The sequence below is a fragment of the Typopeltis vanoorti genome, chromosome 12, assembly GCF_054136105.1.
Source record: "Typopeltis vanoorti isolate ZY-2024b chromosome 12, IOZ_Tvanoo_1.0, whole genome shotgun sequence".
NCBI lineage: Eukaryota > Metazoa > Arthropoda > Arachnida > Uropygi > Thelyphonidae > Typopeltis > Typopeltis vanoorti.
Genome location: NC_143560.1, coordinates 15928839 through 15944204, shown reverse-complemented (window position 1 = coordinate 15944204; position 15366 = coordinate 15928839). Strand labels below are relative to the sequence as shown.

At 38.4% G+C, this 15366-nt stretch overlaps 1 protein-coding gene across 4 annotated transcripts in view; it reads right to left on the bottom strand.

The window, feature by feature from the left end:
* Nucleotides 1-15366, bottom strand: part of LOC150100597 (solute carrier family 41 member 1-like) — a 235405-nt gene that overhangs the window by 125659 nt on the left and 94380 nt on the right. The gene's annotated exons all lie outside the window — the stretch shown is intronic.

Genomic DNA, 15366 nt, shown 5'->3' with positions numbered 1-15366 from the left:
CCTTTGTATTAATCCAATAAAATCCCTTCACTTAGATGTCTCTATCATATCACCTCTTTTTTTTTTTGCCTATCCACCAAACTCTGCAATTTACATGTCTTTAACCTTTCTCCATAACCAACATTCCATATTATTGCCTTGGTCACTTATTTCTGGATCCTTTCCAGCATTTTCATAGCACAATGAACTATATGACCTAATTTAAGCACAATAGTTGAAGTGTAATCTTAGCAATGCTTTATACAGTGGTACAATCATCTCTTTGTCCCTACTTGTCAATGTACTCCTTATCATAATAGCCATGCAAATGTGTAGTCTCCACAACACTTGGTATATTTCCACAGTCACCTACAGGAATCTGACAGATATCATTCCTCTGCTTTCTGCTGGGCCTATAAAAACAAGAACAGCAGCTACCCATCAACCCTTTTCAGTACAACTGCAAACACATCAAACTACTTCTCCTCTTCTTCATTTATTCTATCTACTTCTGTCCTCTGGAACAGCCTTCCTCATATGTTTGCCAACAACTTCAACTTACAGCTCTTCAAGCAAACTGTCAACAGATTTCTTCTCTTAACCCTTACATGCACCGCACACATGTTACTAATGTGTTATAGGCTCTTGTACCTCTTGTGTGTGAGATAAATATTAAAAAAAAAAAAAAAAGAATATCTCCTCTCAAACTTTAATCTAAATCATAACATAAAAATTAAACAACAGGACTTGTCACCATTCTCTTTGGAACCTTGATTCTTAGACAAAACTTGCTGGCTTCTAGTGTATTAACCACCTATCTCTATATCTAGGATACCAACACAATTCACAAATGACTGTCCATACTCATCACACTCAATTTCAACAATAGTTTGTCATGCAGTTCAATCACCTTTGCAAAATCGAGAAAATTCAGTTTTCCATCTCCAGCAACTAAACTTAGTCTTCTATATTCATCCTCTTTCCTACTAGCCACCTAATTGTAGAGATCTTGCAGATTTTGTTTTAGTGGTTCAGCCATACTCCTTTCATGAATAAAGCACATCACTTTCCTGGTACGTGCTTTATTCTTCTCATGCAACTAATGCATTCCCCCTCTTATCTCTTCCATCGCATAACTTCATGATTCATTCATTTCACCTCACTTTAATCTTTATGAATACAGCATGACATTGACATTTGTAACTGATCTTATACCAAGTTCCTAGCTCTAATATTTCCCCTCTTCTTCAACTGATCATACCTTGGAAAGTCACTATTCTATTTCTTGTGCTTATCACTGGAATTCCACAAGTCTCTTTTCTTAGTGACAATGCAAAGTAGAGGGGGAGTTATTAAAAATGTTGCTAACATTGTGGCTCTTAAAGAGGATTTTTAAATAGGCAGGAAACCTAGCTGGGAAAATAAGTAAGGATGCCAATCTGATATGAGTAAGTATATGGTTTTAAACTTTGAATTCAGTAATGGATGTGTATTCTAGTGGGATTATGACACAATGGCCAACTGTTGGTTGAAGCTTACTGAATACTCTATGAAGCAGCAAAGGTTACCTTTACAGCTACTAAATGGTTTGATACAATGGTGAGAAGGACAACACCCAATAAATTTAAGGATGTAGTAATTCCATTATATACAGTCTTACTCAGGCCACATCTAGATTACTGTGCACATTAAGCTGATCATCTGGGCTTCAGTTTGATCAAAGCAGATCAGGCAACTTTAAGAAGAATATAAAGTCAAATCACAAAGATGATGTTAGGATGTTGGAATGCCAGCTATAAGGACAGACTAAAATAATCGGCCTAGAGAGTAGAAACCGCGATGAGAGTGAGACAAATAAGTTTTTGAGATTACGACTATTAATATCATCATCATCAGACCTCCACGGAATCAAAGGACATCAAGAGAGAGAGATCCGCTGTCTCATGAACTGTACCTTAAACCCGTTCAAAGTGTTCACACTCACCATACTCTCAGGCAATGAATTCCACTCATCAACCACTCTGCAAAGAACTTTCCCCACACCCTTGCTCAGAACTTCTTTATACAGCTTCCAAAGATGGCATCTTGATCTATTATTATTATTATTATTCAGGCCTCCATGGAGTCAAAAGACTCATCGTGGGAGGTCGTTTTTAGGAAACAAAGTTTATCATACCACTCCTTGAACCCATTGACCGTTCCTGCTGTAACCACTCTCTCAGGCAATGCATTCCACGGTTCAACCACTCTCCATGCAAAGAAACCACTCCTCACCCTCTTGTTCACAGCCTCCTTTCGTAACTTCCAGGGATGGCCCCTTGTCATCACTCCATCCGGCTGTTCGACCAAGCAAAAGAACTTCCCAATGTCTACCCTGTAACTGCCTCTCAACAGTTTAAAAGTCTCGATCATATCACCTCTCCATCTTTTATCCAGCAAACTCTGCAGTCCACATTCCTTCAGTCGATCCTCATAACTGACATTATACAGTCCTGAAACCATCTTTGTTATCCGCCTCTGTACCCTTTCCACAGTTAACTTTCCACATCTATCCTTGTTTCCCTCTACTCTATGAAAAATCTCCTCCATGTTGCTGCTATAATCCAGAGGATATATGGGAGAATGTAGATGACATGCTTTCACAAATCAGCATGATGAGTACAGGTCTTGTAATTATTACAGGGCATTTCAAATATGGGGACACAGAAGAGGAATGGTCACAGGCAGGGAATAAAATGGAATTTATACAGCTGCCGAGAGATAATTACCTGAGGGAACACAAGGTTCAAGAGTGCCAGATCTGATCATTACATCACAGAACCTAACACCAACCAATCTATCTATACTTCCTCCACTTAGAGAAAGTGATCATGTAGTCTTGACTGAGAGATCGCTAGACATGCAGAATTTTCTGTTAAGAACAGATATATGTGGAATTACAAGGCAGATGAATATGACAGACTGAGGAATCAGCTTGCAGCAGAGCCATGGTCAAAGCATTTGGATGATGGGATGTCAGAGGTGCATGGGAGGTGGTTAAGGTGTATTTGAAGAAAGCATACCTGAATGTATACCTAGAACCAGAAGAATAAATCAGGTATGAATTAAGATGGACAAATAGCTTCATTAAGCAGGAGTTGCACACAAAGAAAATGTTGTGGAGGAATTATAAAGAAAAAGGTGATAAGCATGCCCATGAGAAGTATAGGTGCAGGCAAGAAAGATGACCAGTATGGTAAGAAAGGTTAAAGCTAACTATGAGAGAAAGCTAGCTGATGAGGCCAAAAGAAATCCTAAAGCGTACTTTCATTATATGGCAAATAAAAGGAGGAATGACTGCGGAAGGATGACTTTAAAAAGTGCCAGTGGTAGAGAGGTAACAGAAGCAAACCAGATAGTTGAATTACTCAGTGAGTATTATAAAAATTAAGTGGATATTAAATCCTGCATTATTTCAAAGCCGAATATAGAAACTATAAAAGTTTCATATGAAATTTGACCAGAGAGCTTATGAGAATACACTCACCGGCATTTACGAGTTTGCCACAGCCGGACCTTATAGGAGAGACAATCGCTATGCCCAAGCATCCATATATTCTCCTCCTATTGGTCCATTTTGATAAGGCTTCACTAGCCTGACAGCTGTTTCAAACTGGTCGGTTTTTGTCAGAGACCAGGCAGATACTTAAGTAAAGCCCACTCTAAAAATTAGGTAATCCCCCAGGCTACTCCCTACGAGTGACCAAAAGATCGTCCAACACAGCGTTGGTTCCATTCAGTGACAGGCTCACCCTACCTTATAATACAATCAGTTTCTTCCTCCATGCTTTTTTAGAGTTAAGATGACATACACATACCGATAAAGTAAATCTATATCTAGGCTGCTCATATTCCAGGGAAAAGCATCCGCCGATAAAGCCCCACATAGGCCAAGCCGGAAAACGCTTTCCCCAGAGACTCAAGTTACTCCCCCAAGCCAAAGCCCCTGAAATCTAAGCCCCCCCCCCTCCCCCTCACTGGGAGCAAAATTCCGGAAGAAACCTTAAGAGGGCAAAACTTCCTTTCAATACTATGGAACTTGAAACATCAGAAAGGTGTATTTTTCATAAGCAAACTGTTGGTCAGCGCATAAAAGTATTTACTAAAATAATTCTAGTAGCAAGACTTATACGTTGGTTAATTCAGTAAACTAATTACCAGTTACTAAAATAAAGAGCCAAAAAGGCTTAACTTTGTCAATGCAAAATTATAAAAATTAAGTGGATATTAAATCCAGCATTATTTCAAAGCCGAATATAGAAACTATAAAAGTTTCGTATGAAATTTGACCAGAGAACTTACGGGAATACACTCTCTGGCATTTACGAGTTGCCCTAGCCAGACCTTATAGGAAAGATGATCATTATGCCCAAGCGTCCATACATTCCCCTGAATACTTTTACGCACCGACTGAGAGTTCGCTTACAAAAAATACACCTCTCCAACGTTTCAAGTTCCTTAGTATTGAAAGGGAGATTTTGCTCTCTTAAGGTTTCTGCCTAGTCTCTGATGAAAACCGACCAGTTTGATATAGCTGTCAGGCCAGTGAAACTTTATCAAAATGGACCAATAGGAGGGGAATATATGGATGCTTGGACATAGCGATCATCTCTCCTATAAGGTCTGGCTAGGGCAACTCATAAATGCCGATGAATGTTTTCCCGTAAGCTCTCTGGTCTAATTTCATACAAAACTTTTATAATTTCTGTATTCGGCATTGAAATAATGCTGCATTTAATATCCACTTAATTTTTATAATTTTGCATCGCCAAACTGAAGCCTTTTGGCTCTTTATTTTAGTAAATACTGAGTGAGTATTTTGCAGGGAGAACAGAGGTTGAAGAAATGGAGGTGCTTGAAATATTGCAGAACTTCAATCAAACATCCATGAGATTAAATGACATATCAACCCATGTATTATAAGAATGTGCTAGAGAATTATCAGCTCCTCTGACCAAGGTGTTTAAATCAAGCCTCATTACTGAGAAGGTGCCGTTGGAGCTGAAAGAGGACAAAATAGTCCCATTTCATAAAGAAAGCTCCAAGACAGAAGAAGCAAATTATAGGCCAATCAGCATCTCAGGAGTGGTGGTTAGAGTATTGGAGAAATTGCGAAAAGATAGAATTCAAGACTGGGCAGATAGGAATATGATACTCTATAAGTGATAACATGGCTTTGTGAAAGGGTAGGTCTTACTTAGTAATTTGCTTACTTTTTATAATCATACAACAATGGAGTGGGATAAAGGAAATGGCTACTCAGTGATATGCTGGACTTTGCATAAGCATTTGGCATTAGATGGATATATATCAAAGAGCAGTTTATGGAGGAGCAGAGTCCAGCAAAAGGCAAGTGACCAATGATGCAACACAGGGCTCAGTACTTGGTCCTGTTGTTTAATTTGTATATCAATGATATAGGAATGATTTGACAGAAAATATTCAGTTGTTTGCTGATGATGCTAAACTGGAAAGAGCAATGGTAAATGAAGGTGATGCAGAGATTCTGCAGGAAGACTTAAAGACTAGCAGCTGTACCATTGACAAGGTGTAGCATAGAAGCAGCCTGCCTCACGGCATGACTTAATAAGGGTGCTAGTTCAGCCATATTGAGGTAGGCGGCGTCGCCATGCTAACAATTCCTGTTAGCGTAGCAAGTGCAGAAAGAAATTTTTCCAAGCTTAAACTGATTAAAAATTATTTGTGAACAGCAATGACCAAGAAAGACTGGTTGGTCTAGCAACTATATCAAAAGAGGCAGACATAGCTTATAATTTAAATTTAGAAGAGCTTATAAACAGTTTTATTGTGCGATATCCCCGTAGAGCAAACATTTAACTAATATTATTATGTAATCGTTTTGCATTAATGTTTCTATTGTAATAAAAACAAAATAGCATTTGGAAATTTTCTTATATTTTTGTCTTATAATCCATCAGGAGCAATATTTAATTGTTTGCGTCAGGGCGCTATCTAATCTGGCAATGGCCCTGACTAGGAAGAGATCACAAGCTGTGTACTATATTGATGGAACCGAACTGCAGGAAACTGATGAGGCCAGAGAATTGGGTATGATTGTGGGTAGGGAGTTGAAGTTTAGAGGGCATATTGTGGAAAAAAAAAACAGTACATCAGATTATGTGGTTGTTGAAAAACACACTAACAAGCAAAGATAGAGAAGTTATTGTTCCCCTATATATAAGGCTTTAGTAAGGCCACATCTGAATTACTGTGCATAGATCTGGACTCTCTATTGCATGAGGATGAAGAAGTTGTAGAGAGCATCCAGAGGCAGGAGACAAAGATTTGTAGCAGGTCTATGGAATGCTCCCTATGAGAATAAACTGGTGGCCTGTAGCTTCCAAAATTAGCTGATAGGCAAAACAGAAGAGACATAATAGATGTTTAAGTTATTAAAGGAGTTTTATAGGATTGACACTGAAGACGTTTTTCAGTACATGGCAAGAAGGTAGAGAACAAGGTGTCACCAGTGAAAGTTGTGTAAGGGTGTGGTTATCAAGGAGACTGGATTTTTTGCTTGGATGGTGGTGAATGAGTGGAATGGGTTGCCAGAGATGGTGTGTGTGAATAATGGATCTCCCATAATGAGCCTTCTGACTCCATGAAGATACCTATATAATAATAATAATAATAATAATAATTAATCTAGTAGCAATCTCTTATTTTATTATATCCCAACTTGCATATCCTAATCATATACTCCCTCCTCTTATTTATAACATGCTTCCCCACTCCCTCAATCCGTCTTCATATCCTAGATTCCAGAGATCCAACACTGACTTAATGAATATTCTCTAGACCCTCTCAAAAATATACTCATCCCTTTTGAAAACCAGATGGCCAAATCCATGCACAATAGTCAATATAGTACCAGATCAAGCCTTGTACAAGAGAACATAACATCTTTGTTTCTACATGTCAAGGTCCTCATCATTGCCATAATCCACTGTGATATTCTCACAGTTTAGAAATGTGATTCTGCAACTTTAAGTCTCTGTCCACCACCACATCTAGATTTCTTGTCTCTTTGACCTCCATCAAAAGTTTCCCAGTAATTATATACCTTACATCCTATCCTTGCCAATGAAATTTCAAGACCTTGCAACATTAAAATGGTAGCTCCATTCATTCACCCACTCAAAAGTCTATTCAGATCCTCCTGTAAGGCAAAAAAATTTGTTCTACTCCTCATAGTTTTTTCCATTCTTTGTTTCATTTACAAATAACTGCATATCTCCAATTAATTCCATCCTAGTTTCATTAACAGACATGTAAAACAATAATGGTCACAAAACAAAACCATTCAGGTACTTGCTAGTGGCCATCCTCTTATGGGATACCACTCCCCCCCCTTCCCCACCACATACACAACTCACTGATACTTAATAACAAATTACAAAATGGAAAAAAAAAAAAAAAAAACATGTTAAAACTTATTTATTTGTAGAATTGATGCTTGTTTCACAGGCATCTTCAGTACAAATAACTATGAAACGTGGGAAAAAATACTACAAATAAATAAGTTTTAAAATTACTTTTTTGTTTTGTAATTTGTTATTAATATGCCCACTCATGGTATTATTCCAATATTGAAACAAACCACTGATACCTATCTGACAGCAAATCACCTATCCAATTCTGTCTCCATTTTCCAATTTAGTTACCAGCCTTTGAAAACTCCAAGTATACCACAGTATATGCATCTCCTTTTATCCTGTAAATTTGTCACCTCATTGTAGTACATAAGCTGGTTGCTAAAACATGATCTTCCCTTAACAAATCCATGCTGACTATTCTATCATGACCAGCATGGAAAATATTGTTATTATTAACCCAATTCTAAATCCTAGACCTATCCAGTCTCTTATATACCTCAACCCACCACCCTCTCATATACTTTCTGCTCACTTTCACTATCAGTCTCTCCTCCATCCTAGAGACTTCTTTTGATATGTGGCAAACAGAAGAAAGAAAGATTATGGAAGGATGAGGATGGTGAATGAAAATGGAAGGCTAGTAACCACTGCAGAGGATATAGTTGAGATATTCAATGAGCAGTTCACCTGAGCATTTCATCCTAATGAATGTAGCATTATGAGGTGCTTGACTGTGGACTATATTATAGCCAGAATGAAGGGAAGAAATCCCATATCCCTCTTTTTAAATCCTTCTGGCACCTGGTGGTGAATTTTTTTGAAACTACTTTTATTCCTCAGACATCGCTTCTGCGTAATACACAATGTATTCCTGCAAAGTTTCATAGCATTTTGATCACTGGATGGCATTCCACAAGGCCTTAAACAGGAATACTTTAATTGTGATCATGCTGTGTGTGTATACACATACATGTATGTATGCATATACAGTATATTAGAAAAATAATTAAATAAACAGGACTCCCACAATGAGTTTTTGACTACATGGAGATGCCTGAAAAAAAAATAATAATAAAAAATACATTATAAAATATCACTGAGCATGAAAATACTTTTCAAGAGGAAAAATAGAATTTAAGTGTGCAGAGGAAATCTGTTACTATTACTGTATTATTATTAATAATATCTGACCTGCATGGAGTCAAAGACTCACCATTGCAGGTACACACTATTGCACACAATGTTCATCCAACCATGCCTTAAGCTGATTCAATGTATATTTACAACACACTTAGGCAATACATCCCACTCACCAACCACTCTCCATGCAAAGAACCTACTCTTCACTGCTCTGCTCACACACTCCTTATACAATTTCCAGTGATGGCCTCTTGTTCTATTCCCCCCCCCTCCATTCTATGAAAAATCTCCTCTATGTCAACCTGATAACAATCCCTGACTAGCTTATATGTCTCAATTATATCCCCCTCCTCCTCCTCCTATTCATGAGGCTTTGCAGTTTACATTCTCACAATCTGAGAGAATGTAAAATGAGGCCTGATCAAGGCCTTATAGAAGGGTATCATAAACCTCTTTATTTCTGCATGTCAGAGTCCTCCACATCATTGCCATTATCTGATGTGACATCTTCAAAACATGTGCAATGTGGCCCCTGAATTTCAGGTCCTTGTTCACCACCACTCCCGGATCTCTCATCTCCTCTACTTCCTTTAAAGTATTCCTACCAATTGTATACTTTGCATCCCACTGGTGCTTACAAAATTTCAAACCCTTACACTTTGCAGCGTTGAACAGTTTCATTACCTTCCCATTCATGCAATCTACACCCTCTGCCCAACCGAAGAAACCAAACTTTTCAAAAATAGAAGAAACTAGTGGCGCCACCTGTTGTACTTTTTTGTTGTCGAAAGCGGCAACCTTCATAGTGTTGTGTCAACTGTTTATGACATTTAAGTTAAAGGGAGATGGTAAATCCCGTTTTTTTTTATAGCTGGGTATGAAACTCGGATCGAAATCCATTGAATCCATAGAGTTTCATTCCGAAAAAACTATCGGCAAGCCTAAGTGTAAGTGATCCCTTGGGTAGTACAACGCCAGGGCAACTCCAAGCAAAGGTAGAGCAAGCTCCGTCACTAACCTTAATATTCTCTCATAATGTAAAACACAGCTCCTAAGAGATGTATATATACTGTTTTACATTATGAGAAGAGGTCACTACCCAGACCGGTTTCAACCTTTTTTGAGGTCTCATCAGTCAGCAGGTAGACCTGGAATATCAAGGTTTTAAGTGAACCGAACTTACATATACCTCTACTATAGAATTGCTGAACTGGTGTACTCCTATATTGTTATTACTACTATAATGTTTATGACATTTGTTTCATTAGAAGCCGAGTGATAGTGCCAAGAGAGTGACAGTGTGTTTTGACGAACGGTCGAAACGCATCACATGCTTCAAAAAGCATGTGGTGATGAATGCTTATCTCATACTCAAGTTTACGAGTAGTTTAAGCGATTTCAAAGTGGTTGTGAGATGCTTGAGGATGCGAAAAGCCAGGCCGTTCAAAAACTGGACTGAGCGAAGTTATCATCCAAAAAGTACGTGCTTTCATCAAAGAAAACCCGAAATCGTCCGTGCAATTGATTGAAGATGAATTGGGGATTCCAAAATCAACTGTGCACAACATTTTGACCGAGAGTTTGGGCCTTCTATAAATTGAATTCGCGATTTGTTCCCCACAAGTCAACCGATGACCAAAAAATGTATCGAATTGAACACTGCAAGGACCTCATTAATACTGCTCCTAAGGACTCAAACTTCCTTCAAACGATTGTTTCTGGTGACGAAACATGGTGTTTTGAGTATGAGCCCAAAACAAAGTGCAAGCGTGCTGAGTGGAGACCACCAGAAGAGGGGTATTCGAAAAAAAGTCGCTTGGAGAAATCAAATTAACGACAATGCTGATTTGTTTCTATGATTCCAAGAGCATTATCCACAAAGAATTCGTTCCTCCTGGCGAAACGGTCAGTCGTGAGTTTTATCTCGAAGTTTTGAAGCAATTGATAGCGAGAATTCGTCGTGTACGGCATGAATATCGTGATGCAGTTGGTCACTTTTGCTCGATAAAGCACCATCTCATCGTTCGAACATTGTGAGACAGTTTTTGTGTTGGATCACCTGATTTAGCGCCCTGTGACTCCTTTCTCTTCCCCCAACTTCATTTGCCAATGAAAGGAAAGCGATATGACACCATTGAAAACGTTCAAGCAGCAGTAACCCGATCCTCAACAGTATCCCAAAAACAGATATAAAAAAACTCATTTAACGAATTAATTGACCATGCCAAATGCTGTATCTAAGCTGAGGGAGAGTAATATTTATTGAAATAAATTATTTGAATAATTATAATTAGCCTGTGTTTTATTTTCTATTAAAAGTTTGGTTTCGTTTTGGACAGATGGTGTATTCAAGTCCTCCTGTAAGGTTATGAAATCTCTTGACTCTGCATTGCCCTTCCCAATTTTGCATCATCTGAAAACAGCTGCATATCACTAGATAAACCCATCCCAATATCATTAATTTACATGAATAACAATGGTCCCAAAACTGATCCTTGTGGCACACGACTATTGAGCTTCCTCTTATCTATTGTTTTATCAACTTTTGATTTTATCTATTTTATTGACCTTATATTTATTCTATTCTATTGACCTTTCTCTGATCCAACTCAGAAGTCTTTATCCAATCCCATCTGTTTCAATTTATTTACCAGCTTGTCGTGTGGCAATCTATCAAAAGCTTTTGCAAAATCCAAGCACTCCCCTGTCCAAGGTATTTGTCATCTTGTTATAGTACATAAGTAAGTTAGTAAAACATGACCTCCCTTTAACAAACCCATGCCAATAACCATGGAGAATACTGCTATTATCAACCCATTTCTGTATCCTACTTCTCACCAGTCTCTCTCTCTCTCTCTAGTATCTTCACCACAATTGCCAGCAAAGGTTGGTCGATTGGTAGAGCCTCTGCTACTAATGGCTCAGTTAAATAAGTTTGAGCACGGTTAGTTGTTGGAAGGGGACCAATCGTTCGATGCTGTTACCACGCTCTCCCTCAATGAGTCTTTGGACTCCCTGGAGATGTCAAATAATAATAATAATAATAATATTCCAGATATACAGAGAGTAGCCTATAATTTGCAACCACATCCTTATCACCACCGATGAAAGGAAAGGAATTGGAACAATTTTACCTTCTTTCACTTCCTTAGAAACTGTACTGTTGTAAGACTTTTATTAGAGAGGCATGCCAATGCTACTGCCAATTCCATGGAACATTCCTTAAGATGCATGGTGATATGTCAAGAAATCCTATCATCTTGACATCAAGGTTAATTTATTTTCTGAAATACCTCCTGCTCACTCACAACTAAACCATCCTCTGCACTTAAGTTGCTCATGATTCCACCCTGAGGAGGATGAAACACCCTCATAAATTGATCACTGAATACCTCAACAATGTCTTCTGCAGCAGTTATCATTCTACCATTTTCATCCATTAACATCATCTTACCATGATCATTCTTCCTTCTACTAAAAAACTCTAGGATTTTTCATCACCTGATTTGTCAATAGCACTTACTAACTAAGTCACTCTTCTTTATACTCTTCATGTAACTGATTATTACCATTATTATTGTACTGCCTCCAAAGTACCTTCTTCTTCCAGATTTCATGCTTAACTCCCATCATTCATCCATTTTACACCTACCTTATTCAGCACTTTGGATTTCAGAATAAATTCACACATTTATGTGGTTATGTATTTTGTTGTTAGTTCTAAAGTAACATCTATTTCCTTACCACTGAACTCTTCATTCCATGCAATAGCTCCAAGCTGTCTCCTAAGCTTGTCATAATCACCAGCCTTATAATTCCACATATATCCTTTCCTTACTGAAGACTGCATATGCATGGCCACAACCCAGGTGATGTAGCTATACTATTCTCACCAACCGGAGGAAAGTGCGAAAACCCACAATTACACCTTCTGATGAAATGATGAGATCTAAAACTCTCAATCCTCACGTGCCCTCCTTTACATGCATCTGAGATAGTCATCTCGAGAAATTCATTTTCCTTATCTCCATTCCAATCTATACTGCCATAAATGAAAATTGCCCATAATAATTACTCTTCCTTTGTTCATTAATCCAAGTTGTTTATACTTTTCTTTATCACCATCCTCCACGTTCTCTAGCCTATAGCAACATCCAACTAAATATGTCTTCCTATCAACCTCCACTTTACCTCACAATGCCTCATAACCATTGCCACTATTTCACTCTTTGATATCTACCTTATATGGACATAATTGCCCTTCTATCATCAGCAGCACTCCTTTCTATCCTTTTGAAAAATACTGTATCCTTCAATTTGTACTCCTGTTAGGATATCATTATCATCTGTATTTAACCATGTTTCACTTATTCCAATGGTTTTTGGGCAAATAAACTCAATCAGTGAAACCATTTCATCTTCCTTATTTCTAATACTTCTGGCATTTGTAAACAAACACAGCAGTTCATTTTTAGGTCTATAACCAGTCCTATCCAAGACACTTGATGATTGTGATTTTCTCACCACACCTGCCCTTGTCCAATCACTTATATCACTGCTTACCACATATTTCTGTGGTAAGCAGTGATTCTTTCCCCAGTCTCAACTTACCCACCCATATCACAATATACTCCATCTCCATACACACATGCACTGCTACTTTTAGTCCACTCTCCCTAAGCCATATCTCTCTGTCCATCCAGGCTCCCCCCACCGTTTCCCTTTTTCTCTTGCGTTTCTGTTCTCTCTTCTTCTCTCAAACTATCATCATTTTCACTGCCAAGCACTCCAGACTCTTTAATACCACTCTCCTGATCTTTCACTTCATCCCTTATTTCTGATCTCTAGCTTGCATCACACACTGCACTGCCATTAGCAACAGTTTCTCCAGTGCACTCACTTCAAAGTCATTCAAATGTAATGCATCATGCTGGTATAATTCTATTCTTCACTCAAAGCACATGCAATACATTCACAAACTGTACTTCCTCCTCCTCGCACTTTGACAACACATTGACAACCTTTCCTACTGCTATCTTTAACATAATGGAATCACTCAATTATATATTTGATTTGATCCTTTATCCAAGTGTAAGCAAACAAAGTTTGTGCCTAAGTATTTTCAGGACTTCCACCTTAGTATCACCACCTCTGGGTCTGGCTCCCACTGATGAGACTTCAATAAAGGTTGAAACCAGTCTGGGTAGTGATCCTTCCCTTCATGCTTTCCATTATGAGATAATATGGCAAGTGATAAGAAGTTATACCACCTTTACCACGAGTTGTCCCAGTCCTGAAAGTACTTCAGGTGCAAACTTTGTTTCTTTACACTAAAGGATAAAACCTAATATATAATTAGTAGCCTAGCCAAGTGAAAAAACTTCCATAAACTTATCTCTAATCCAGAGAATTTTAATAATAGGGTGTGACACCTTTTTGGCAACTCGTATAGGTAAATATGACTTCTCCATTACTTCCACTTTAGTATCACCACCTCTGGATCTGGCTCCCACTGATGTGCTTTTGCGCATCGCGTAAAGCAACCAGGTGGTTGCTTTACGCGATGCGCAAAAGATGCGCTTTACGCAACAAATACATGAGATGTGAGAGGCTCTACTTAAGGGTAGGCTTTTGCCTGTCTCTGATTGGGGCCACTGCTGAGATTATGGCTCTGCTTGGTAATGGGGTGAGCCTGCCATTGTGCAGAACCACTGTTGAGGGTTCTTCTTGGTGGTGGGGTGGGCCTATCACTGAGTGGAACCACTGCTGATTTGGACGGTCATTCATAGGGAGTGGTCTGGGGGACCGTCTTTTTAGAGCGGTCTTTACTTAAACAGTACCTCAATAAAGGACGAAACCAGTCTGGGTAGTGGCCCTTCCCTTAATACATAGCATTATACATGTCTGCAAGGAGATGCGTTTTGCATTATGAGAGATACTAAGGCAAGTGATGAGAACTTGTACCACTCATGTTGGAGGTTTAATGGAATATTATCAGCACTGAGAAAGGATTAAAAACAATTTTAATACTTCCAATATTCGTCTCTGTCACAGAGACATCATCAGGGATTACAACAAAACTTTTGTAACAACACACACACACACACAAATATAATACAACAGTGAGTGAAACTAATGCCCTATCTAGGTGAGCCCTCTATGGGCATTTGCAGGTGGCCTAGGATGTAAAGAGGAATCTCTGATAATTAATGTTTCCCAAATTTTGGGAAGTTTAATGCAACCATATTTGTTTAAATTCGGTTGATTCCTGAGTGCAGATGCAGATTCAAAGAATAAAAAAATTTAAACAAATACGGCTGCATTAAACTTCCCAAAATTTTGGAAACATTAATTATCAGAGATCCCTCTTTACATCCTAGGCCACCTGCAAATGCCCATAGAGGGCGCACCACCTAGATAGGACTTTAGTTTCACTCACTATTGTATTATATTTGTGTGTGTGTTGTTACAAAAGTTTTTTTGTAATCCCTGATGAAGTCTCTGTGACGGAGACGAAATATTGGAAGTATTAAAATTATTTTTAATCCTTTCTCAGTGCTGATAATATTCCATTAAACCTCCAACACGAATTCTCCACAGCACTTAAGCCTCAACACATGGAAACTTATACCACCTTTGCCACGAGTTGCCCAGTCCTGAAAATACTTGGATCAAGGATTAAACCAAATATATAATTGGTAGCATAGCCAAGTGAAAAAACTTCCATCAATGGAATCACTCGTCACCTGTTTTACCTTTTTTTCCTTTCATTCTATTATTTTGCACACTTTCATTAGTTTCCACTAAACGC